Source organism: Elgaria multicarinata, chromosome 4, assembly GCF_023053635.1.
Source record: "Elgaria multicarinata webbii isolate HBS135686 ecotype San Diego chromosome 4, rElgMul1.1.pri, whole genome shotgun sequence".
In the NCBI taxonomy this organism is placed as follows: domain Eukaryota; kingdom Metazoa; phylum Chordata; class Lepidosauria; order Squamata; family Anguidae; genus Elgaria; species Elgaria multicarinata.
In genome coordinates, this window is record NC_086174.1 from 82552378 (window position 1) to 82578187 (window position 25810).

At 40.8% G+C, this 25810-nt stretch overlaps 1 protein-coding gene across 8 annotated transcripts in view; it reads left to right on the forward strand.

Annotated features, from left to right (window-relative positions):
• Positions 1-745: 745 nt before the first annotated feature.
• The window catches only part of EPB41L2 (erythrocyte membrane protein band 4.1 like 2), a 114024-nt gene continuing 88959 nt past the window's right edge, over positions 746-25810 (forward strand). For 2 of the 8 annotated variants that reach the window (XM_063124683.1, XM_063124686.1), the window contains exon 1: positions 25555-25601. The gene's annotated coding sequence lies outside the window, so the exon portion shown is untranslated. Of the gene's footprint in view, positions 764-25542; positions 25602-25810 lie in introns of those variants that run through there. The other 6 variants (XM_063124680.1, XM_063124687.1, XM_063124681.1 and 3 more) reach the window with 6 other exon arrangements.

Below are 25810 nucleotides of genomic sequence, written 5' to 3' on the forward strand. Positions count from 1 at the left end.
TATACCCAACTATGAATTCTGGATAGAGAAGCAATGGCTGATCTCCATTTCTAAAAACGCAAAAGGCCATCTATAACTCAGATCTAATGAAGAATTCTGGAGAACTCAGAAGCTTGCACGTTTTTGTGGAATTTCAGATGGTCCTGAAATTACAGGTATTGCCCAACTCTTGATTTTAGAGGAAAAGAGTATTACTGCTAAGAAGCCACCACAAATCGTTATAACCTTTATTATTTTATATAAATAAATAATTCCTTGTCCAAACCAGCACACACTTAATCCAATTAATTACTTGTTGTTGTCTCTGTTTCCCCAGTGTGCCTTATTAACACGGAAGAAGGCCGTATCCCGAGGTAAGTGGGAGCACCTGAGCGCAATGGCGCGGTAGTTCAAAACACCAACCTGAAGCTTAAGAGGCCGTGGCTAGAAAGGGCGGGAGGGATCCCGGCGAGCGATGGAGGTTGTGATTGATGGGTGGAGAGCAAAACCCAAGAGGGAATAGGTGGGGTTAAGAGCTGTCGGCAGCCCATGATTGGCTAAGAGGAGTGGCTAGGTCAAGAGTGGGGCGGGCTTCCAGCCGGAGGCAGCTTCGGGCTGCTGTTGCGCTGACTGCTTCGACCAGGGAATTTCAATTTCGAATGAGATTGAGGGAGACGCTGCCGCCGCGGCGACGACGACGACGAGACGGGGAGGTGGTAGGAAGGGGGAGAAGAAGAAGAAGAAGAGCGGGAGGAGGAGGAGGAGGAAAAAAGCCGCCCACACGGTAGGGAGCCCTGCAGGCGAAGTTAAGCGTAGTACTTGTGTTTTGGCGGGCTTCGCTGTCTTGAGGGAAATGAGAGAGGCGGTGGCTGCGGGGTGCGTTGGGAGTGGAGTCTCCTCCCCTCCCCTGTGTGGGAAGAAGTGGGGGGACGGGGACACAGAGGGAATGGGAGGAGGGGCGGAGGTCGGGGGGGGGGGGACACGGGACGGCGACTCGAGGCGCAGGGCAGGCTCCTCCATATTGCGGAGCGGTGCTGGATTTCCCCTTTCCGCCCCTCAGGCGCCCGAAGCCGGTGGGTGTCTGGTTGCTCTGTCCTCCCGGGTGACGGCGAATGTCTCCTCCCGACCGCTGGCTCCTGTTTGTTTCTCAATCCCGGGGGAGAAAGGAGGAGAGGCGAAGACAGATTCCTTCTCGGCACTCAGCCTCCCCCTTCCCGCACACTCGCTCGCCCCCTCCGGGCCTGACTTGTGATGTAGTTCGTGCTGGATGCGTCGCCGCCACCGCCTCGCAAGGCGGAAAGGGGTGGGGGAGAGTGTCAAGCCATCGTCCACAGCCAGGATAGGGAGGAGAGGCGTGGGCAGCAGCAGCAGTTTTCTGAGGAAGATGCACGTCCGCTCGGGCTGCTGCTGGCCTCGGGAAATTCGCTGCTCTCGTGTAGTGTGAGTGGAAAGGGACCGTGGCCGAGGGAGGGAGACGACGCAGCCGCCCGCCTCCTGCCCTGGCCAAGCTCGTGCTCTTGGCGTGTGGCATCCCATCCAGTGTGGGAATGGGGTTTGGGTGTGCATGATGGCTAGGACGGGTTTCCCCTTCGCATTGAATCCCCCCACTCCACCCGCGGAAAATCGCCTCTGCTGTTGACAAGCCCCTTCTCTAGGCTCATGTCAGCCACTCCACCTTTTGTTCAAATTTCCCTCGTTTACGCCTTCCCACGCGCGCACAGCACCGAATGCGCGCCGGGGGGACCAGTGGGGGAATGAGCGGCCGCAGCCTCCGGAGGTTGATCCACAGCCTGTCTCAAGATGACTCGTTACTGTGAGAAGCCCCTTCGCAGGTTGACAGAGGCTATGAACTGCAACATGAGATGTGATTCAGTAGCCTCGGCCGGGTTTGCTCTAATGGGACGTAGTCGTGGTGGTGGTTCGAAAAAATACCTATTGAAATCCAAATGCCACCGTAGAGCAATGGATTAGGGTCAGCTAACGTCACAAAGTAGTGAGACAACTTTAGACTTCTTCAGAACTTTTCTTCAGGCTGGATATTAAGCGAAGGAACAGAAAAGGGGAGGGGAGGGGGCTGAGACGGTTATGATGAAAAAGCTTAAGATGGAGGGAAGGCGATATTATGCAAACTTAACTAGATTAGAATGTAGTAGGTGCCAAACAGATTGTATCAAAGCTACTGGATTAAAAACAACAATGCCTGTTGCCCTTTGACATGTTTTTTTTTTAAGCTATCAGTTACTCAAATCTGCCTTCAGTTGAACACACAGATTTAGGCTTATACTCCTTATATTAAGTAAACTTTGGGTGGTGCACTGGGAAAAGAGTCGACTGAAGCCAAATATAATGGAATTGGAGGGCACGTGATCCCCCAAAGCTGAATCCCATCTTCAGGTGGTTCAAGTTAATCTTCCTCCCTGTACGTAGCCATATTGATTTATTAGACAAATCCTCAAGCCTCAAAACAACTCCAGAAGTAATATTTACAAACTGTAGCAGTAGTTTTTTATGTGAATATAAATATTGTAAGATTTAGATTCTTAGCTATAACATCAGGTTTCTTTTGCAGGGATGGGCTTCCTGTGACCCTCAAGATGTTTTGGCCTATAACCCCCATCTGCCCTAACCATTGGTTCTCCTGGTTAGGGCTGATGGGAGTTATAGGCCAAAATATCTGGAGGGCTACAGGAAGCCCATCCTTGCAATGGAAATCTGATGTTAGTGTGTGGAGGTAGGGGGTGTCTTGAAGCCTTCTGCACATTTGAGGAATGGGGCAATACAAAACTACTCATCTTTCCCAAATGGTGGTATTTGGGAAATGATGAAAGACAGTGAAGAAAATACTTTAATTTAAGCTTGTCATAACCTGAGTATTGTTTCCATCCTCTGGGATTATATGTTAGTAATTATAGAAAGGGATCCTGTACAATTCTACTCTGAAGTGTTTGTCTGGTTCTCTACAGTATCTAGGTAAAGTGTTCCTATTCTGGCTGTTGCTGGTGTAAAACATAGCACAGGTAGGATGGGGAGGATGCCGGCCTATATATTAGAAATGAGGGGAATGATTAGCTTTATTCCCCCACATCCATTCCTTCTCCTTTTTGAATCTTAGCTATTACAAGCTAAGTAAATGTACATCTGTTTCTAATATGTTTCAGTGACGAGGGATGTTAGGATGCCTCATGGTATGAGAGGTTGTAAGGGACAGGAGTTTATGGAGGCAATGGCTTAGTTTGTTTTGGTGATGTGATTTGTGAGCCGTGGGGTTTGTTTGGGCTTGGCTTGGCAATGAAACTGGGAGATAGTTGTAGAGAAGCTAGTGCTACTAACATGAGGGAGGGTGATGGAAAGATGAGTGGTATATTTCTGTTACTTTGGCAGAGATTGGGCTGGCCTGGCCTGTGAGAGGGAACTAGCAAGGAATTTGCAAGGATTTATGTGGGTAAAGTGCCCTTCTGTTAAGATGTGGGTCTTTTTATACAGGGATGTATGGCCTTTCATCTCAAGGAATAGGGCTTCTGAGAATCATGGGCAGAGCTAGTTCTCGACCTGCCTTCCCATCACAATGTTTCACCCCTCATTAGTCTCCTGGTTCATTCTCATTAGACTAGCCACTTGGACTTATAAGAGTTTGGTGCTCCTGTTGTGCATGTCTAGTAGAATAATTGTTGAATGGATGTATATCTCTAGATTTATGTTTAAAGGTAGATATTTATTGATTACATGCCAAAAAAATCATAAGTGAAGTGTGTGTTTATTTTCTGAACTTGAAAATAATTTATACACACATGCACACAGCCCATTAAGTTCTGTTACAAAATCATTAGAACTGAATTCACAAGACAACCAAGGTGAGGTAGAAAATTAGCCATGATTCTCTAGTCACTTGGTGACATTAGTATTACCATGTTCTTGCTGTTGCAACATACAGTCTAGCTATGCTTGATGATATTTTATTCATTTATTACATTTCTATACCACCCAACACCTAAAGCCCTCTGGATGGTTCACAGCATGATAAAATACAACCTTTAACATTCAGCAATGTAAAATAAGCTAAAAACACTTACGACTGACATGCATTTCTAGGTAACAGTTAATATTTTGTGTCCATGACCTCATTGTTGACAATTTTTTTCAAAGTACTATGCAAGTCATCTCTCTGCCCTTTACTTGATCTTGTTCATCATTATGTGTGTTAACTTTTGCAGTTTTGAAATTTGATCAAGGTTGTTGATCAATGGCTTCTGGAATGAACTTGGAACTCACTAGAAATCTTAATATAAATGCTTGCAAAATTGCTTGGGGTGGAGACTAGGAAAATGTGTTACTTGTCATGGTCACTATTCAATATATATTTTGTAGCAGTGCTGTTTATTTTGCTGGGATTTGGTTTTTTTCAGGTATTGCTTGGTGCATTGAAGATCTTTGCAAAACCAGTGTAACCAGAAATCATAATGGAACAGAAAAAATGACATGTACTTCAGACAGTGACAGCTTTGCAACAGTGCTTCCACCAAATCTTTGAAATTATTTTCTGTTTGAGTGCAAGTGTGTGCGCGTGCATCCACTTTTGATATATAGTGTGTTAATATATATTGTAAGAAGAGAAGACAGTTTCTAGAACTGACTTCAAACTAGATTTTTCTGGTGTTAGAGTTTCTTTCAAGATGTCCAACGTAAAAATGTTACCCAAGTGGTATTTTCACAAGAGTCTAAAAATGGATTTGCTAGGTCACAAAGGAATTGCTGTAAATATTTCTGGTGACTGCTCCTGGATGCTCAGTGCAGAGTGAGACTTTGCCACTCCAAGTTTTTACTGCACAGAACAGAACTCAAAGTGGAGAGGGAGTGTGCCAGGTGGGAGAAACAGATCCCCTCCTGCCATTGAGTTGTTTGATAAATAACCATAAATAAATCAGTCAAGGCCACCCAAAAGTTGTGGACTGCTGTGCATCCATGAAGAATGTAATGTGCCTTGAAAAGTTCAGCAGGTGTTAGGAAATGTTAGTGTGTACATGCAGGTGGCATGCATACATGCAATGTTTATTTTCATGGAGGTAATTTCCTTTTCCCCTTCCCTGTCTGGCAGGGGAGGTGAAAGGGAATGATAAATATTATATGCCTAGGGGGGCAAGGTTTTTTTCCCCTTGAGTTGAATTTCTGAAATGTAGGGAACAATATGTTGTTGTTGCTTTAAAAAAAGCACTCTATTTCTACTGAAACACCTTTTTTATCTTGCAATCTGAGGAAGGTTTGGTTATTCCCATCCTGATGGAAACTGCCTACATAGCTTGTAACTCTGACTATTGTTTTTCAATAGTATCTTTGTCAGACATGAGAGAAGTAAGTTACATCACTTGGTAATATATTTTTCATATTTAACTGCAGTACAATTCTGAGCAATTTCTGGGTGCTTCCAGAAAAGGCTCTTATTGCATAATTGCTTTTGTCTCATTCACAGAACTTCACAGGAGGTCCCAAACCTTATTTTGTCTCACTTGTAACACTCCGGTGATTCCCCACTGTTGGTTCCATCTTTTTTTCTTACTGCAGAAGATCTGTTCAGGAGGAAGAGATGGAATAGCTGTTCAATGAGAAAGAGAAAAGTTATAAGTAGTAGGAGCTGTTTGTCTGGGACGCCTATCTTTGCTGTCTATAGTTCTGTTACATAATAGGTATGCAGAATGGGAACATCTAGAAATTTATAATTTTCTCACTGGCTTGTTTTAAACATCTTGACCAGTTCTGTTAATGCTATTCTTCTGTTAGCAAAACCATGAGCAGAAACTAATAATTTAAAATCAGCATGTTCCAGGCCAAACCTCACTCTAATGGCGAATAGATCTGTCAGTTTCTGGATACATCAGGGTTATAGGACCACAGGTTGCTGATTTTGTTTTAAACTGCTTTAAAACAAAAGCATCTCTCTGACCCTCAGATATACATGTTTCCATGCTTAGTAAAAGGAATCTTTTTACAATCTCTAAATTCAAGTACATTCCCTAGGCAACATGTACCATGAAGAGGCTAATTTACCATAAAATTCCACAGCTGCTGTCCCTGTTTACAATAAGGGTTAAGTTAAATATAGGACATGTGGTATACATGGCAGTGTAGTGCTTCTGAAATGTGACCACTGAATGTGACCTAGTGGCTCGACCTAGTGGCTCAGTTGGTCACATTCCAGAAGCATTAAGCCCTACATACCTTTCTAAAAGAAAGCAGTTAAAATATCAGTATTCAGATTCTTTGCTTGCTTGGAGTGGCTTTCTAGCAAGGTAAACTTGATGAAATTTATTAAAATTTCTACAGCATTTGTATTGCTATTAGAGTGCATTTGAATTACCTCAGAATTTATTGGTTTAGTAAAAATTTATCTTAATAGGAAATAACTAGATTCAGCCTGTGTTCTCTTGAGTATATAGAGTGTTCTGTGCCATAAGCATGCTTGATATCACTTAAGACTGCAGGTGTGTACAAGCTTACTTAGGAGGAAGTTCAATTGAACTGAAAGGGAGTTATTCATTCTTTATTTAGAATATTTATATACCACTTCTCAGCAAAAAGTCCTGAAAGCACTGTATATAGCAAAAAGGTGGCTTTCTAATATGTTTAAGTAAAGTTCTTTACAGTCTCAGCAGGGTGGGCTTTCACATGCAGATCGTCCACTCTCAAGAAAGGAAAAGACTCCTTTGTCTTCCGCCTGGACTGATGGTTGCAGAGGCTGTCTGTCAAAGAGCGTTATCACACAAAGGACAATTGCATTTGCTTGCTGTGGCTTCTGTGCATTTGTCCCTCATTACTTCCTCTTTTGACAGAGGAAGTAAACAACTTACACGTGGTGCATTTTGATCCTGCTGCTTCTGCACACAGCAGGAGATAGCAGCAACTGTCATCTTTAAAAATATGCTGGACTTACAAGTGACAAAAGTTTTTTTGTCACTTGAAGGCTAGAAGGGGTGGGAGGCATGTGGGAGGCAGACGGTGTCGTGAGAGGGACCCATGAAAATCCGTGAGTGCCCAGTAAGGAGTGTGCAATAAAACACCCATCTAATGGAGCTCTTAGAGAGCAATCTTCCCACCCACAAGACCATATTTGGGAGTGAATCAGCTAATGACCAGGCCAGGATGGTACGTTTGCTCCTGGCATACAAGTTCTTCCCTCAGACAGGTGGCTTGATAGCATTTCGAATCCTCATACGAAGGGGCTTGATGGAGTTGCCCTCCTCCCTTGAGAGTTCAGGCTGTCTTGGCCTCAGCAAAGAGCAGCATTTCTGTGAAGCACCTGTTACCCAGAAGAGATCTGGGAGCAGAGCAGATAAGCATGATGGGGGCAGGGCTGCTCCTACCATGCACTTCCCCCAGATAGCTGATTTGATAGTTACTTCTGAGGAAAGGATCGAACACATTGTTTGACTTTATTTAAATTAGCTGCTTTATGCTTGAGTAAGCAATTTGAGCCTAGATTTTCTGAGTCCAAGTCCAATGCTATATTATTATTATTATTATTTATTTATATAGCACCATCAATGTACATGGTGCTGTACAGAGTAAAACAGTAAATAGCAGGACCCTGCCGCATGTTTCAGTGTTACTTTTCCCCACTCTACTGTTAAAGATGTATGGATGTAATTTTGGGTATTTTCATGGTTTTGAATCCATTAGATCCTGAATGTGAGGCTTAAACATGTCATTTCAGGAAGCAAAGCAGTGGGTTTGCAATTTACCCTTTGACTCCTGCTATCCAAACTGTAGCATTACAGTTGTCAGCATAGTGCTGTATGATCAGTAAGCTATTCTCTTGTTTCCTGTCAACAGTTTTGTTTCCTTTTATTGTGTAAGTAGGTTTTCCCCCCTACCCCAACACTTGTGAAATGTTGCTAATACGTTGTGATTTTTCTTTCCTGCTCAGCAAGTGTTGAAAGTGATGGCAATGCATGTTTGTGGACAGTATGGATATGAGTTGTTGTGGATATGAGTTGCATTTAAATAAATTTCTTGCTACTTGTCTTTTTATTAAATAAAAAGAGGAGCTTTGATCCAGAGTTTCCATGAGTGTAGCTTTGCTCATGAGATGCTCCAGCTGAGGACAGAGCTGGGAGGTAATTTTTATTGATTATTCATTTTCCCTGCACCCTTCTATGCCCGTTAAAAAACTGCACTAAAGGGCTGAAGGCAGAGCAGTATAGGAAGTGGTCCTGCAGGGGGAATCGGGGAATCAGCTAAAATTATCTCACTTCTAGTAGGAGACTTTCTGTGAACCGAAGGAGCCTTTCCATTCAAGGAAGGTATATTAGCTCTGTTAACTACAAGCCCTGAAATTTGGTATTGTCTCAGAACCTATGCCAACATTTTGTTCTGTTTTCCGTCACAAACTGAGTTTTGCAGTGCCATCTGCAAGCATGTGCTGACATACCCAGTCTGATTCTTAGTTAACATCACAAACAGCAACATTTTCATAACCTCCCAAAACCTATGCCCAAATTTTGTGCCACAAACCTTCCTCTACCACCTCTTAATGTTTAATGGCATATCCACTTGGGTTTCCTAGGTAACACTCCTGAAACCCAACTCTGAAGCCCAAAATCTGGTACCCCTTGAAACCTGTGTTAGTTTTGTACTATTTTGTGAGCTCTCACTATTGCCATAGGTTCCCTGCCTGTGCTCATTGGATCTAAAGCTATTCTAAAGGGCATATCTACATTATCACTTATTCACTAAGTAAGTTTCCCATTAGAACAGGCATTTTACTTCCAAGAGTTGCAGGTAGTGAGAGCGGTGTGTCAGGGGTCATACTCACACTCATGCATACAGTCATCCCCCAAGTCAACACAAGGAATAGAGAAGCATTTAAATGACACTCCTGACCACCTGATAAGCAGCTGCTTGGTGGACTGTTGAGGGTGCATTTGTTCTGGGGAACATGTAGAGATGTCCCTACTCATGTGCCATCTTCCTCAGCTGAATCACAGCATTGGTGGTATGGGAGAGAAATTTAGAAGTGAAGGTTGTTGGCAACAGCTTGGGCACCTGCAGCAGGCTGCAAAGAAAGCCTCCAAGGGCTGCAGTGCAAATAAGCATCTGCAAACATGTGATTCATATTTGGAGACATGCATATTGCTGATAAGACCTAATAAGTGGATGTTCTAAGGATTCCTAACTGATCTTACACCTTTTTATATCAAGATTATGCCTATCACTTCTACATGGCACTCTGTTGTCTTGTGATTTTGGATACTTTTCTCTGCTTTCAGCAGTGTCATGTAACTGCCCAAACTACCTGACAGTCCTATGTAGTTGTGCAGGGCCAAAGAGGGCAATTGATTCCCTTATGTATGTGCAAACTCCCATAGAGGTAGCCTGAGATGTCGCCCTTTTTGAATGACATGAAATTATTTTTGGAAATGTGTTTTAGTGGCAACTGTATTTACATATGTGGTGGTGGCCTTGCACCGATATGGGAACAGTTTGGATTCAAATTAAAAGACACAGAGTTGCTAAGAGGTTATGAATTACTATTAGAGCCCAAACTAATGCTTCAAGAAGTTGTTAATATAAATATGCATAGATACATCTATCCAAATACATATGCATGGGGCAATTATTTCAGATCTAGTGACAGCTACTAAATGCGTTATAATCAAGGATTTATTTACAGGAACCTGTTTCAGAATGTGCCAATTTGACAGTGTTGGATCCAGTGTTGCCCTTGCGTGGCCCATACCACTGGAAGCCACAATGTAGTGCTTCCGGGGACAAGCACCGAAATAAACAGAAATGCTCATTTCTGGAATGGGTGTGGCCTGCCCCTTCTGGAAACATGCGTTTCTGCTCATTTCAATGTTTGCCCGTGGAAGCATTACATCGCAGCCACCAGCAGTGGGGGCTGTGCATGTGCTGCTGTTAGCAGGTTTGGGCTGCCTGCACAAGGACGACATTGGATCCAATCCAGAGAGAATTCCTAATGGTCAAGAATGCAACTCCTGTTTTGTGGCACAGAATTAACACATGAACTATAGCTTAGGTTTTAAAGGAGATGTCCAACTTTGGGTTTCAGAGTTGGGTTTTTTGGGTATTAACCAGGAACTATGACTGGATACACACTAAGAGGTGTAATCAACCTCCAGGACATCTCCCGTGTTTCCCTTCCTTTATCTCACTTTCAAAAAGATTGAAGATAAAGCGATAAGGGACACTAATGCAATATATTGACAGTGCCATCTAGTGGCTGTTTAATGAAACATATAGAATTTACCGAGAAAGTCTTTGATTCATAGCACATGTCTGTCTGTGAAAAGGAGCCCACAAAGAATCCGGAAGCAGAAGCCCCAGTAAATTGCAGGATAAAAAGCCTGGTGTGGTGAAGCCCTTGGCCTTTGTGGCCCAAAACAGAATAAAACTAGCATAAAACCTTCACAGAGGTTTTGAGGATGGGCTTGTAATTAACAGACCTACCCTGGATTCATCCCAGTATGGATTGCAAAATTTTGGATCACAGAAATGATACATTTTTCTCATAGACCTGAAATAAATTTGTTTCAGAGAAAAAAAATGCTTGCTCTATAGATGAATGCCACTTCAGTTATGGGCACAACTACATACCAAAAACAGAGGCTTTTCACAATGTTTCAAATATGTAATTATAAAGTATATTGAAATGTCTTGAAAATAGCTGGATATTTTATTATATATGACAGCGTATAGTAATTGCAGTAACATGTTTCCATTTTGAGGGAGCTCAGTACTGTGCATTCCTCTTGCTCCACTAAGGAGAAATGCTTGAGGAAAAACAAGACAACAAATTAAATGTTTTTCATTAAAACATTCACACCTTTCAATATTGATTATAACAGGTTTTGTTTCATTAATAAAATTGCTACCTGATCATATTCTCTTTTCTTGGGTATGTGTCAAGTAGAGAGCTCTTAAAGACATGGAACCTCAATACCGCAATATTTTAGGGCTTAAACATCAAGCTGAAAATATATTTACCATGTTCTGGAAAAACTTTGTATAAGAATATGGACATAAAAACTATCCCATGTAGTTTATGCTAGTTTACAGTTCAGAGGGTCAAAATTCAAATGACTGTGGTATCACCCAATAAAAAATGCAACTTCTGATGATATGAAGCATACTTAAGATCATTTGTCACTACAGTTGAAACAGCACTTCATTGTTTAAACTTCTGACTTAACACTTCATCATGATTTGGATTTTGTATGCGGAAGGAAGCTAACCGTGCATACAAAAGATACTTAAACTCTCCCTTTCTCTCATATATTTGTGTATCTTCACTTCTTCATGGAATCCCATAACAGGTGTTTTGTAGAAGTTCAATTTAAAGTTTAGTTGAGTCATCACCTTGCCCGAGCAAAGTAGATGCATTATGGCAATAAAGTCTACTTGAAGAATTCTCATGTATGGGACAAGTTCTGCATGTTAGTTCCCACTTGGATTCTGTCTCCTAGGCTTTAGACCATGTACATCGATGGTGCTATATAAATAGATAATAATAATATTAAAGCTATTCTTTTAGCATTAAGTTTGAGAAACAGCTTTGTTTGCCTTTAAAGTCCAACTTAATTTGATGTATTTTTGGTGATAGTAGTAATAGGTTAGAGAGATACCATTAAAAATGAAACAAGCATAATACTGTCATTAAAAGAGGATTGTACTAAAGGTAGCCTATATAACGTTTATGGATGATTGTAACTGCACCCTAGTCTACAGTATACGTACTTAAATTCTGTGGTATTTAATCATTCATAACTGTATCCCATGTTTTAAATTAATATAAAATGTGCAATTGCTCCTTCTAAGTCTTCTGTTTTACCTTTCCTTTCCCCTGTCAGGAGTTGCAGCACAGCTAGAGTAAATGTTTTTTGCTTTAAATTGAGGCTCTCCCATGTTTCATGTTAGTGTGTACAATCTCACCCAGGTTCCCACACGTAGTTCTTCTGCTTTTCATATGCGCTGCCTGCCTTGGTACTTAGGAAGGTGTTGGAAAGTGTTGGCTGCTGGGTACTGTAAAGCAAGGTTAGAAGAAGTTCTTCTCAGAATAGCCTGTGGAATTTCAATATGGCAGAAGCACATTAAATGTCTGATAATCATAAACAGCATTTGTATATCAGTAATGATCTATAGTAAAAAATATAAACTGCAGAATTTCTTGCAATTTTTTTTGTCCTTCTTTACCTTAAAATTCCTGGATTTTGAAAGAAACATCCTGCTATACAGACTATGGCAGTTTGTTGCTAAAGTTGGACCAACCTCGACATGACAGCTGCAGATCTGGGTTTCAACTCCTGATATGCCACAATAGCATAGAAAGTTGGGAGTGGGAAAATCTGATTTATGGATAAAAGGAGCATGCACTAAGAGCAGAACACCCTTAACTTTCCTCCATGCAGTCTGTCCTATTACCCCACTGTCCCTCACCTGGGTTCCAAAACACATGAGCCTAGGTGGGGGAAGAGTGCTTGAGAGGAGGAGCTGCAGGGAAGCCCTAGGCTTAGGACAGGCTTCGTGCCTGTGAGCTGCAGATCACTTTGTCTTTAAATTGACCCTCCAACTTGATTGTATTTAATCTAGGGTTAAATACACAGATCCATCCCATCATGGTTAATATGGTTCTTTAATTTGTTCAACTACCTTCTACCCATTACTTACTGTCATCTTTTTCCAGATGAAGATTTTTCATTTTCTAGGCTGTTGTATTTTATAGTTGTTATATTTTTGTTTGGTTCCCCAGGTATATTGGAATTAATATTTTGCTTCTTTGGGAAATCTAGATGGGTGAGAATCTAACAAGTTTTTCTAAGGAGCTAAGTGCATGATATACATCTGTGCAATCAAAACAATTTTTTTTAAAAAAAATGAAAATGAATGATAGGTGGAGAGGGAATGCTTAATACTTAGCCTGCCAGCCATTTTTGCTGTTGTTGCTCAAAGTTATTCTTCAGGTTTCAAGATGAATTTTTATCCTTGCAATGCTTTAACAAGGTCTAATGGAGCTTTCCCCAACCTGGAACCCTCCAGCCTCAACCAGCACCATCAACTGCAGAAATACTCGAAATTGAAGCCCCAGAACATCTGGAGGGCACCAAATTGGGGAAGCCTGGTCTGTTACAAAAGACTGGTCTAAAATGCATTAAAGCTATTGCCTTCTGGAGAGATTTTCAGTCAAATTGAGAAAAGCAGTTGCTATACTCTTGCTAAAGTGCCTCTATGAGAGGATTGTATATGTGTCTTTTAAAAGATGCTATTTGAACTGAGAAGGCTAGCAAACATGGAAGATTAGATGAAATATCAAGTCCCGTGCCTTCATAACTTTAAGAGGCAGATAAAATGCTGTTCTTTCATACATTAACTATGCTCCTGATTGCAAAACTGTTAGTGCTCTAACATGAATTCTGCTTCCTTCACACAGAAGCAAAGCATTATTGTCAATCAGTGGTTATCTAGAAAATCTGCCTGTCCTTCCTCAATATCTTGAAAGGAAAGCTTTTAAGATCAAGGTAATCTTAAGCATCTTAACTATTTACGGGTAATTTCTATCTGTTCCTCATGTGACTATTATTTTGTCATGCCTTGAAAGAATGTCAGCAGTTTCTAAACTTAAAATTGAAGAACAAGGGTGTAAGTTGCTTTGATTCTTCATTAGTCATGAGATCTTTTTCTGAAGTCAGCTGTCGGGTGAGAACTTTTTCATCATTAGATGGCTAGTTGTCTTGCTTGCGTACACTGCAGAAAATCTATTCCATAGCCTTATATATAAATAAATTCTAGGCTAACCTTGTAGGATCCCTATTAAGTACATGGTATAGCAGCCTGCACAATTTTGCCTTATCCATATCACTTTGTCTAGGAGAGGAGATTAATGAACCCATGCAGTTGTTTTTTGTGTATTGTAAACTCTGGGTAATCTATGTTTAGACTGCAATTCTATACACATTTACCTGGGACTAAGCTCTATTGAACTCAGTTGGACTTACTTCTGAGTAAATATACATAGGGTTGCATTGTGAAATTGTTGAACCAATAGTTCTTGTGATGCCATGTTTATGTACCCTGTTATCTATGCACTTGAGATAATAGCTTAATTTACTCTAGTTTCTAGTTAAGTGGACTCTTAAGAGATTAACTGACAGATGAAACAGTGTGGCAAATGCCTCTGTGTGATCATTTTCATTCTTTCTGCTTCATTTCTGGATAAATGACCGTGCAAGCAATGGAATGGTAACTGTTAAAAGTTCTTGCTGACAAAGTGTGTCCCGGTCAGTGATGAGACAGGGGACACATGTATGCTCATTTTACAGGTGGACAGTTGCTCTGGTTGTATCAAAGGAAAGAACATAGCAGTCCCTCGCTCATATTTGTTACATGGTTCATGTAGCACAACAACCCACCGTTTAAGCAAGCTCTGGGTTGTGAAAGAGTAGGAGTGAGAAAGTGTACTGGCTCCTGACTACTTACCCACTCCTGCTGTGCTAAATAACCTGGGGATGCTCCTTCACTGGATTGTTTAATGTGACGTGCGAACTCAGAATTATAGGTTGCTGGGGAAGGGACAACCCAGGCTTGGACCCCAGTTCTGGTTTGCATGTCTCACTAAACAATCCAGGGAAGTTGTTTAACCCAGCGGGAGCAGGTGAGTGGTCAGGAGCCAGCAAGTTTGCTCGCTTCTGAAAAACCCATGGTTTGTTTAACTGTGGGCTGTTGAGTTGTTCAGTTTACTGTTGTTCTGGAACAGAAGGATGACAATGTGTTTGTGTCAAGAGCTTGATGAGTTTGGGACTGTACTAGTACAGTAGCAGTACTTTTATCTTGCTTTGAAGGTATAGACACAAAGTAAGATTATTCATATATCACATGTGGAGATAACAAGGATCAGAAATAATGACTGGGTTCGGAAGTCATGTTAACCCATGATGGGTTAATTAAGCCACAATGGCTTAACCCATCATGGGTTATTGTGTCACCTGGAGGGACTTTTTAAACCCATGATGGCTTATCTTTTGTAAACTGCCCAGAGAGCTTCATCTTTGGGGCGGTATAGAAATAATAATAATAATAATAATAATAATAATAATAATAATCCAAAATAACCCACTCTGATAACCAAGATCTGCAGAATGGGTTATTTAATCCATTGTGTGTTATCATGTTGTGTTGTGGTCACCAGGGGTTATTTTGGCTGATTACAGAACTGTGCAGCAAGAGCAGTCAAAACAGCTACCGTTCTGTTCTTCGCTGGCTTATTGCTTAGGACAGGTTAAAGTGAGCAAGCCAGCAGTGTAGAAGAGGCAAGGTATGAGGTTTAGTCCTGATCCTGCAACCCCCCAAGATATTATAGGCATCTTCCCCTTTTTGGTGCACCTGGGAATTTTGTTCCTCTGGAGTAAATGTGCAGGAGTTTGATGGTGGAGCTGATGGTTAGGAGAAGCTGTATGCTGAGTTTGGTCCTGATCTTGCAAAGCCCCAAGATTTTCTAGCCACTTCCTTTTTGATACACTTGGAACTTTCCCTCCTTGGTGAGTTATTGCGCAAGGGTTGAGGTGGATTGGTTGCCTCTTGACTGTGGGAGGTTGTGTATAAAGTTTTATCTTGATCCTGCAAGCTTCCAGCGCTTCAGAGGTGAAACTGTGCCACTGCTTGAGAGAGAGGACTGCAGTAGGATATGGGGTGGGAGGTGTGTCAAATTAAACAAAATAGCTCCTAGTAGCTTATTAGCCCGCTCATGTGGTGGGGGATCATGGGCTATTTTAAAATGAGCTTCTGTGAGTAGCTTATTAATCTATCCTGGGCTATCGTGATGTCTGAGCACAGCCAGTAGCATGCTGTAGAAAAACTGGTAAGGCATTTGTGGGGCTAAAGGGGGGTCATACAGATTGTGGATAGCAAAAACATAGTGAACTCAGAAATTTGGCCTCATATAGCTGGAAGTGTGTGGTTGGTGGTGGTGGGGGACATGAAGGGTAAAATAGACAGGTCTTTGAAGTAACCTGAACATGACATTTTATGCACTTGATTCGATACAATGCAAGGCCCAATTTTCATATTTTCTTTCCCTGTTCTTGAATGTTCTACTATACTAAAGCTTTTTTGTCTGAGCAGTGGTGAGCTGTCCAGAACTTGTCTGGCTTTTGCTTATGTTTCCGTATGAACTGTGATTAACTGATCGTGGCTTGAGTTTTATAGATAGGTAATATGGGCATGCAAAGTTGTTGTAAATATACAGAGAAGAACTACATGTTACTCTGACAAATGGGTGTTCCACCTACCACAAATGGGTGTTTTATCCCCACATTTGTGAAGATAGCACAAATATAGGGGAGGAGAAGCACTTGAAAGGAAGAATCAGGCAGGAAGAGGAGAACCTTAACTCTTCCTACACTGGACTATTCTAGTATAGTTTGATACATGGAAATCCAGGAGGGTGTTCCTGGTACAGGCAAGCCGACTGAGGAACTTCCTTCTCTCATACACATGTGGCTCCACGTCTTACAAGCTTTGAGCATCAATTAAACTTGGGAGGGGCTGTAGCTCAGTGGTAGACTTTACATTTTGCATGCAGACGGTCTCAGGTTCAATCCTTGACATCTCCAGATAGGAATGCTAGTCAGTGTTGACAATATTGGGCAAGATGGAACAATAGTCTGACTTGGTATAAGGCAGCATCCTATATTCCCATTTGTTTACCCAGGCTTTTGATTACATTTTCCTCTTTGCTACATTGTGTTTATTTATGTGTCACTGTTCTTTGTTTGATAATGTTTTTTGTCATGGTTGTATTTTACTATGTTTTGTTGCTAGTATCCTGTTTGGGATTAATTCATAATGAAACGCAGGTAAATAAATTTCTTAAATAATAAATAATATTTCTCCCCGCAAACTCCTAAGATAATTTCCCCATAAACTTGGATTGCTTTTAATCTCAGCTGGGGGGAAATGAGCTAAAAGTAGCAGGGTGGGGAAATATTCACCAGGACATTGGTGAGTATAGAAAGGCTTAAGCCCCCCATTCTTGAGACCAACTATTTTCCTCTTCAAATATAATGTGTTAGCAAAGATGCATAGGACTGGGCCATCAGAGTATTTTATTGTAACTTGATTTAAAAAACAAACAAATACCTGCTGGGGTTGGATCAGAAAAACTGACAGATCACCCTTAGCTGCTCTCAAATATTGCATTTTGCCTTTTTCTATTTTTCTGGCCCTTTTTATAGATTGCTCCTGCAATCACTTGTCCTAAATTTTCTCCCTGTTTTTTGGCTTAAGTATTCTGTACAGATTTAAGTATTGTAAATCAGTAACGTTACCATTCTGTTTAGACAGGGACTGATTTCGGATTATCATGGGGAAAAGAAGCCATTATTGCTTCTCTCCCTGCACCCGTGGTGTGTGCCAGTTGTTTACATAATGACCCGTGCTGGAGTGTGGGTTAGTGTGTCATGTCAATGCAGTGTGCTAGGGTTGGCTTCATACCCACTCTACATCCCATGATGTGCAGTAGGGCCTGTATGAAGCCATCCCCATCATGCACTGGGTTCGCACAGCATGCCAACCTGTCCTGCAGCATGGGTAATTATGTGAACAACCAGCGCAGATGCGGCACAGGCAGAGGTGATGGATGAAGCCACGATGTCTTCTTTTCCCCCTGTGATCGTTTGAACATCCCCAGAGTCTGTAATGAACCTAATACCATCCTTGTTTGATTTATACTAGCCTATCTCAAACTGGCTCCCTCCAGTTGTTTTGGACTTCATCTTCCATGAGCCCTGGCCAACACAACCAATTATCAGGAATGCTGAGTTATAGTCTAAATCAGGGTGACAGATTGGGGAAGGGTGATTTAAACTATTTTAACTGTCTTGATTTTTACAAATCAATGACTTTCTCTTATGCAGAAAATGCATCTATCATGCTGATTGCCTGCCCAATGTGTCTTCCTATGAGTAACTATTTTGCCCGATCCAATAATCTCTTAGTGTTCCAAGCACCTTTTGAGATGCTTAGCCTCTGCTGATTTACTCCAAATCAGGTTGCTGCATTCATGGAGTTCATTATTTTATTTTATTTAAATTTTTTTGGTGTACCACTGGGGATTTTTGCCCCAGAGAATTGGTGCTGTAACATCTTCATAATCAGAAGCCCCTTCCCCAAATAGAAGGAGCTTATGGGAGGACATGCAAGCAATACTTTAGTTGTGCAAATCTTCGTTGGAGTAAATATTCTACGCTGCAGCACTTGATTTTTCTGGCAGAGAATCTTGAGAGAAGCAATTTGTTTATGATGAACAAAAACTTCTAGCAATTTTGTAGTGAATTTCTCATGATCGTGGTATGTGTCCGTGCTTGTAAATTGAGCATGCTTGAGCGCACTCATATTAAATTAAATGAGAAAATTACATTTTGACAATTGACTGTTAGGAATAACAATGATTAAATTGGACATTGCAAAGCACAGTGTTCTTGTTGCAAAATAAAATGGCCCTCTTAAAATTTTACAGAAAGATAGGCAGAAAAACATAACTCCAAAGAGTTCTTAAGACATCACATCACACATCGGTTTGGTTCAACTTTAATGTAAACCATAAACATAAAGATGAATCCAGAATTTAAAGAAAATATTTTTGAGTCACCATAACATGCAAACCCTCCCACTGACTTAAGCGTGGATGTGTTTGGCAGCAACCCGTTCATACTCAATTTGAGTTATAAACCTTTTAATTCATATTTTAAAATATTTTAATGACCATTGTTCTTGCTTTGCTTCTGAGAAGAATGAACTACTGCTGCTCCAATATTTGTTCTTTGTTTTCAGAATGGTTTATCCAGATTCCATCAAGCTACAGTGCTGTTTCTTCTTAGGTCTGTAGCCATAGGGTTTAACAATGCAACCAAAAGTAAATGCCATCCTACAATTCATATTCTGTTAATAATGTGATGCAATTCATATTGCATTAATATTGCATGTAGCACAAGAGAATTGACTATCTAGGTTGTGTTGTCATGACCAAGATCCACATGTAAGCTTGAAGGTCTTTCAATCCCAAAAGCAAGAAAAAGTATTCTTCCTCCTCTTCTGCTTTTCTTTTGTGTCACATTTCTAAACCTCTTGAAGCACCTCAGAAGAGCAGCACAATTGTAGAAGCAATCCCCTCCCCTCCCTAGGGAAGAAGGTGATGTCCTTTACTACACACTGAATGTTGGAGGTTGGGGAAAAGACTCAGCCTCCTGAGGAAAGAGCAGGGTCCTGTTGCTCGCAATTTCTTTGGCCAGCCAGAATGGATTTATTTATTTATTACATTTTTATACCGCCCAATAGCCGAAGCTCTCTGGGCGGTTCACAAAAATTAAAACCACAATAAAACAACCAACACGTTAAAAGCACAATTACAAAATACAGTATAAAAAGCAGTTATTCCTATCTGTCATCTTTGCTTTGTGTTAAGTCTGTGTTAAAAATTCTAATGACGTTTTTATTGTTGTTTTTATTGTTAAAGCTGCAGTACTAAACATACTTACTAGAGAGTAAGTTCCATTGAACCCACAAGTCTTAATATGTGTGTTCTGAATTTTGTGGCAATATTGTTCTCTCAGCAGTATTGTTTCTCTCAAAAAATAGGGTCATATATAGAACAAAGTTTTTTAGGATGGACTGTTCCCCATGGGATGGATCCTTATGAGGTGTTTTTTATTGTTTCTAGTTTTTTTTTTAACTTCTAATGTTTTTAACCTTTATCTTGTTTTTATGCTACGTTGGAAGGATTTCTATCCTGAAAGATGGGATATAAATACTTGTAATAAATAAATCTGAAATAGCTCTGTAGTAAGTGGTTATAGTGCATGCTGGTTATGATGATTGGAGTTGTAGTTCAACACATCTGAAGGGTCTCAGGTTGGGGAAGGTTGTTTTAGTGCATGTTAAATAGTTAAATAAGAGTCTGCAATTTTCAACATAGAATTATTAATCCCCTCAATCAATATATGGTGATCATTGGAAACATTTGACTCTAGCATCTAAAGGTTTTCCAAGAGTAAAATGTTTAGCTTGCATATGAAATCACTGTCCTTTTGTTCACAAGTGAGTTCCTGAACTAATACGCCTGGACATAAGCCGAGGTTTTGACACAGTGGCATACCAGCTGTCTAGAAATGAATACAGCTTTAGGCACGAATGATTTGATACTTATCTGATGAGTTGCTAAGTTCTTAAACAAACAAGATCAATTTAAAGGAAAAAACATCCTGAAACAGTTTTGTGCATCTGTTTAGGAGAGGGAATTTATCAGATGGGCATTTCTAGGCATCTAAGTGCTGTAAGGAAGAGGGAATATGGGAGGGAACATTTCTACAGCATAGGGTTATTGTTTATGACTTACTGTAAATATGTTGCTACTTTCCCCTCTTTTTCTGTGCTTTTCAATTGATAACTCAGCCACTGGACCCTGGCAACTGTGTGCTAATTAGCCTACAAGCAGTCTTGTCTTGTCAGTTTACTTGTATATTGCCTACTCCTCCTTGGGGCTCTGGTTGACAGCTGAAACATACAAGAAAATTGACCAGACAAGACTGTGTATGTTGAACAAGTGTAAAAGCACCCTTGCTAAAGACTACTACTACTACTACTAATAATAATATCACACCGTTTTATTGTGTCTTAGCAAATTGCAATTATATGATAATAATACCACCCCAATTGTGCATTTTTGAGGCTTTGAAAACTTATTTAAACCACCGGTAAATGAAATGGGTTAGCAATTGGAGTGGGAAGGGGGAGACAAAAGGGTTCTGCTGCAAAGGTCACTGGGATCCCAGCTGCAGAACCAAGGGGGAAGGGGGGGCATACTGTGGGTTGTTTCACATGCGAATGCTCCCAGCCAAGATTCAGTGGGTTTGTTTTATTTGACATTCAATAAACTGGGGTCTTATTTTGTAAAATTTCTAAAATCATCTCAGTGAATTGGCAGGATCTAACATGACTCTAGCTCATTTAAAACTTGATTGAGTAGCCCCAAATAGAGATTAAAATATGCTTGCTATGATTAAAAGCAATACTGATTCTAAGACCAAGATTAAAAAAAAGCCCATAGAAGATTGTAATTTTTAGTGCCCATCCTTGTCATAATTTGCTACCCTAGTACAGGCCTGCCAATAAAAATGTAGGCCATAATACACATTTTTAGTACCAACGTCTAACTCCATTTACTACATAAAATAAATGACTTTATTGTCAGAAAAAATAATCTCCAGAACAAGGTGATGCAAGATTAAGGACCGATTAGTAAACTTCCAGAATGGCATGGCTTCACATGGCTGCATGCTATATTGGTCTAGTAACATATCAGTAATTGAAATATGAGGCAGGCATATAATGTGGAAAACTACCCTGTGCTGTTTTTGTAATGGTCAAACAACAAAAGCGATTTCCAGAAAGGTGCATGTTCAAGGTGAGAGAATTTCACGGAAGGTATTTGTGTTGCACACAGTTCTGTTCAAATGTTGGGAGACTTTTGCATGGGTTGCTGCTGGGGAAGTGATCACAGTACTCATCTGGTAATTTATGAATTAGGCTTAAATTTGTGTTGGAGAGCGGGAGGGAAAGAGTGTGGCATCTCATTTCAACCAGCAAACCCTTGTAGCTTGTCATAATACTCCCTCTTGTTTGTGTTCATTACAAATAGTCCAAAATTAAATTGATGCTGCAGTTGTAAGCAATGTTACAGTCTACTTGTTGCTATAGAAACTTCCTAGTAGTTCTGAAGATGTAATATTCAGGGTTTAAAAACTTTGTGGCAGTCTTTACATTTTTAACATGATAATCTTTTAAAGAAAATACTGGGAGGAAAGAAAACGTAAACCTCTTAATCATTCTTCTTCCCTTCCCCTCCCTCCCACGTTGAAATTCTAGTTGCTTTTAGACTCACCCCCTTCTCCAGGGAAACTCCCTTTGCATAAAGCTAGGGTGACCATATGAATATGATATAAAATTATTATTATTATTTATTTATATAGCACCATCAATGTACATGGTGCTGTACAGAGTAAAACAATAATATGGTAAGGCAACATTTAAAGAAGTTATTTTGAAAGCAATAAAGTTAGGGTGACCATATGAAAAGGAGGACAGGGCTCCTGTATCTTTAACAGTTGTATTGAAAAGGGAATTTCAGCAGGTGTCATTTGTATATATGGAGAACCTGGTGAAATTTCCTCTTCATCACAACTGTTAAAGCTGCAGGTGCCCTGCCCTCTTTTAAATCTGGTCACTCTAGTATAGCTCCTGCACCTTTAACTGTTGTGATGAAAAGGGAATTTCACCAGGTGCTGCGTGCATACACCTGCTGAAATTCCCTTTTCTATGCAACTGTTAAAGATACAGGAGCCCTGTCCTCCTTTTCATATGGTCACCCTAATAAAGCACCCCATAACACTTATAATCAACTTCTTGGCTGACCAACTGTGATAAGTAGAAGTTGGTTACAGGCAGCCAGGAAAGTCCAGCCTTGCTTAAAGGGATAGAACTGTGCATGGTGTACTTATTCTCCTTCTTTAAACCTTAAGTTAGTATTAATTATTAAGCTTTAAAAGAGCACAGTGAACTTCTGTCCCGCATGTGGAAGTGTTTTTTTTTCTTTCACGCTGAAGCTGGATAAAGAGAGTGCTTCACCCACCTTCACCCCCAGTCGAGCTACAAAAGCTGCCCATATTGGAGGTTGGGGAATGGGGAGGAGGACCACTCCCAGAACCAATTGCAACAGAATAAGGCTTTTCAGACTTTACTGCTTTCTACTAGTGTTGAAAATGTGGGTTCTTTCCATAATCCTTTGTGTTAAAACACCCATCAATATTTTAATATCCAGGCTTAGGAATCATCTTGTGTTGCATTCAAATAACCATGGAAACTTGAGATTCAGATATATTCTTTGTGTAGTGAAAAGAACAGGGGTACATTTACTAACAAATGTAGTAAATTTTGGGAACCATAACTAGACATGTTTTCTGAGACATTTGACTTTCATGAACAACTGGAAAGAAACATTTTTGGAAGATTGACATTACCTTATGAAAGGAACTTGTGGAATCTAGAATGAGGGAAATACCAAAAACCAAATGGATTCTATTAGTCATTTCCCACTTCTTTCTGACCTTGAACTCTCTCTTCAGTTTGCTCAATGTTTTCACTATTGTTATCAGACACTATTTTTAAAGTGAGTTTTATTCACATTTGCCTTATTTTCAGGGCTGAAGCAGCTGGTGAATTTTGGAATTGGTTCAGCTGCGATGAGGGTACACTGTGTCCACATACCCTTTACTTGCACACATAGCATATACCACTTTAACAGATCTGTGCATTTTTCTGTACCTGTGCATGGTTTGGACATGACCTTATCCCTCTACCTTAGGGGTGGGTAACTTGTGGCCCTCCAGTTGTTTTGGGCTATAACTCAGCTCTAACCAGCATAACCAATGGTGAGGGATGATTGGAGTTGTAGGCCAAAACATCTGGAAGATCACAACTTGCCCACCCATGCTCTACCCAATGAATAATCATAGTAATAACCACCTCACTTCAGGACTCATATCTTCCAAATCATGAGTTGAAAATATCAAGTGGGACTTCATTTGAATAGTGGCCGGAAAGAGACAGGCTGAATCCCCTGCCCAGACAGTGGATTGTGCATCTCCCCCCACCCCCACCCCACCAGGAGGGTTCCTGTGGGCACTGTTGCCTTACTGGCCCACAGCAGGCAGCAGAGCTCCTTGGAGGAGTAGCCAGGCTGTTTTTGTTTTGTTTTTTGCGTTGTTTTAGAAATGCTTAAGACCTTGAGTATTGAGAGACTGAGCAGATTAATTGACTGGGTTTGCACAATATGCTTATGGATGATGGTTTATATTCTGGAATAACCCATGTTGGGTTAGTGTGTTGTCTGTTGGATCCCCCCCGCCCCCACGGTTGTTTGCTTCCCCCCAAACAACCCACTGTGAGAACCCATGGTCTGCAGTAGATGTTGTTCATAGCTATGGTAGATTAGCATGTTGTCTGTCATGCGACTACAGAGGTGCTTAGCAAGAATGGCCAAAAATGCTGCCACCGCTCTGCTCGTCTTGGGTGATCTCTATTCCTGAGCTCTGCCTAGGGACAGATTGTGCTGCCGCAGTTAATCCTCACTTTTCCATGGAAAAGAAAGTTGTGCAATTATCCAGTATTGCATCTTCTGCCACCCCATAAGGGGAACCTACATATTAAATTTTGGCCCATTCCTGTAAACTTTCAAGGAGTTGCAGCCTTCCTCACGTTTTGGGCAAAAAGTTCCCATGGGTAGATTCAAGGCAGTATTAAGCAAGCCCAGTATTAAGCAAACCAAAGACAAATAAGCTGCTTTGTGTATTGACAAAAACTTGCTTTTTGTTTCTTTTTATTTTGTGCTGTTGGTTTGCTGCTGGTGAAGGGGTAGCCATTAAAGGCTTCGAAATTGGGCCAGTGAGAAGGCGGCAGGGGGTGAGTGTGGGAAGGGAAACAAATGATGCAGCGGTTAAGAATCAACATGGTGTTGAGAATAGGGGTGGGGACCAGTAGAGGCAGAAGAAGACGCCCCTGGGGTGAAACAGACAAATCAGAGTCAGGCTGCTGACATAGTGGTAGCGTGGGGATGGCGGGATATGATTGCCACCGCAAAGGAAGCTGGGATACCCGGCCAGCTGGCTAGGAGGACTGGAGGAGGAGACAGGGTGAGTGCCCCCCCCACGCCTAATAAACCTCACTGCATTGCTCGTTTGCCTGATCATTTGATGGGAACACAGCAGGTTGTTTGCAAAACACACACACACAAAAAACACCCTACTCTGTGTAGCTTATCTGCCACCATGGACTAGCATGCTGCTGTGTGAACCCAGCTACTGCCTTGCTTGTTTCTAAAGACAATTTCTCTTGAGAGACGTGAATTATGTCAGGGATGCAATGGTCTTTTCCGATTTTTGTTTTCTTTTGCCGTTTTCCTCTGTATATTTTTGCAGCTGTATTGATCTTTTTCATTTTTTATAGTGAAACTGTTTTTTTTAAAGCTGTAGCTTCTAAAAGGAGCATTATCTGTAATATTGTTAATGTTGAAAAATAACCTTTCTGGACTCATAACTGTTAGATTGACATTAATTATTTAAAGAGAATATAGGAAGTGAAATATTTTCCTAGATGTAAGCTAGAATACACATACAATATTAGCACTAGTTAAATAATTACTTGCTTTGAGTTTCTCTGAACAAATTATTGTACCTTATCATAAGAGGTTAAATATAGGACCTACCCCAAACAGGGGCAGAATTCTCCTTTTACTAGCTTTCCCCCCCACATGCATATAATGCTCTTGCTTTTTAGGAGAGATAACAGGAAAACAGAGTGACCCATGTGCATTTTCTGATTGCCAGAATTAAGTGAATTGGAACTAAATTCTTTTCCACTGGGCATGCCTTTCTCAGCAAAGTCAGAGCTTGGGTGGGGCTGGTCTTTCTTGTTAAACTGTACAAAGAGACTGATTTTTCATCAGCTGGCTGCATTGCTTTTAATGACAAGAAGTTACACAACACTGGTTTGATATGCAGAGCAAAAATAACGTATGTATTTGGAGTGATTTCTTTAATTGCTGTTATAGACTTTATATTGCTTATCTCGATATGCAAAGATTAACGTGCAAAAGTAAATGAGGCTCGAGTTGCTTTAGATGCATGGGAAATGGTGCGTTTATTTCAGCCTTCTTATAAAATAGAAATATGTCTGTGTGTGTAGATATAGATATGGGTACTTTGATCACTTGTCAATATTA